Genomic DNA, 1,733 nt, shown 5'->3' with positions numbered 1-1,733 from the left:
AATATTCAATCTAAACCTCCCCCATTGCAACTTGAGACCATTACTCCTCGTTCTGTCATCTGCTACCATTGAGAACAGTCTAGAGCCATCCTCTTTGGAACCCCCTTTCAGGTAGTTGAAAGCAGCTATCAAATCCCCCCTCATTCTTCTCTTCTGCAGACTAAACAATCCCAGCTCCCTCAGCCTCTCTTCATAAGTCATGTGCTCTAGACCCCTAATCATTTTTGTTGCCCTTCGCTGGACTCTCTCCAATTTATCCACATCCTTCTTGTAGTGTGGGGCCCAAAACTGGACACAGTACTCCAGATGAGGCCTCACCAGTGTCGAATAGAGGGGAACGATCACGTCCCTCGATCTGCTCGCTATGCCCCTACTTATACATCCCAAAATGCCATTGGCCTTCTTGGCAACAAGGGCACACTGTTGACTCATATCCAGCTTCTCGTCCACTGTCACCCCTAGGTCCTTTTCCGCAGAACTGCAACCGTATGCAGTTATTGAAGGTGTTGTGCGGTCTGTTAAGGAAACTCTCAACAGCCAATTTGTGGACAGTTGCAAGGGGGTAGTTCAAAGGCTGACACTACGGGAACATAAAATGGTGTGGAATCGAACAACCCATATCTGGAATGACTGTGAAAAGATCATCCACCAGAGAATCAATGCAACGCCCTTTGACTTGGTGCCGCACGAGGATGGTGCCAACGTCACAGTACGAGTGGTAAAGCCCCTGGATCTGCAGAACTCAGCTTGGAGACAGTGTATGAAAAGTTCCATCCCTCTATTCAGTCCTTCACGGATGTGATTGGCCATTACATTAGCGGCGAACGTCCCAAAGGCATCCAAGAAACTGAAGAGATGCTGAAGGTCGGAGCAATGTTAACGGGAGTGGGAGAGTTGGTCCTAGACAACAACACTATCAAGCTGCAGCCGCCCAAGCAAGGGTTGCAGTATTATCTGAGCAGCCTGGATTTTGACTCCTTGCTGAAGAAGCCAGAATCAAATGTCAAACTCTGGAAAATCCTGACGGTCATTTTCAGCTTTGCAACCTGCGCCACACTCTTCTTCATTTTGAGGAAGCAGTACCGGGAGTTTCGGGAAAAGCAGCGCCTGAAACAAATGCAAGATGAATTCAGGCAGACTCAGGAACAGCTAAGGCATGACATGAACACTGAGGGTGGGGACACTGTAAAAAATGTCTGTGTCGTCTGTCTGAGTAACATTAAGTCGTGTGTGTTTCTGGAGTGCGGGCACGTCTGCTCATGTGACGAGTGCTACCAGGCACTTCCAGACCCAAAGAAATGCCCTATTTGTAGGCAGGCAATTGCTAGGGTGGTTCCCTTATACAACAGCTAAACGATTGTGGCTTTGGAGCAATTTGCAAAAACATTTCCCCTCTTAAGGGGTTTTCTCAAGTCCTCCAGCTGGTTGGCCTGTCTGGCAACTTGGGCAGGTGCTGTTCCTGGGGGGTGAAATTTGTTGGGAGAAGAGTGAGCGGGTGAGACTGCCTTGTGATCCAAAAAGCAAAAGTAGAAATTTTACTGTAGAGGCAGAACTGACATAAAGGTTATAACTTAATCAAAGAACTAGTCCTAAAGGGAGCAAATCCAGCTAATGAGTGCATTGAGTTTCCTTTAGACTACCCCCAATAGACGTTGAGGATGGTTTATGCAATCTCCAGAAATGAAGTTTTTATTAGGCCGGTGAGTTAATATGTTTCTCTTTCTGCACTTCCA

The 1,733-nt window shown here is 47.2% G+C and overlaps 1 pseudogene; it reads left to right on the top strand.

Moving 5' to 3' along the window:
- The first annotated feature begins 490 nt into the window (after positions 1 to 490).
- On the top strand, positions 491 to 1,525 carry LOC141988057 (mitochondrial ubiquitin ligase activator of NFKB 1 pseudogene; annotated as a pseudogene).
- The last annotated feature ends 208 nt before the right edge of the window (positions 1,526 to 1,733 follow it).

This window comes from Natator depressus, chromosome 5, assembly GCF_965152275.1.
Source record: "Natator depressus isolate rNatDep1 chromosome 5, rNatDep2.hap1, whole genome shotgun sequence".
Taxonomy (NCBI): Eukaryota; Metazoa; Chordata; order Testudines; family Cheloniidae; genus Natator; species Natator depressus.
Note: the sequence above shows the minus strand (reverse complement) of the source record. Positions and strands in the feature narration are given on the sequence as shown.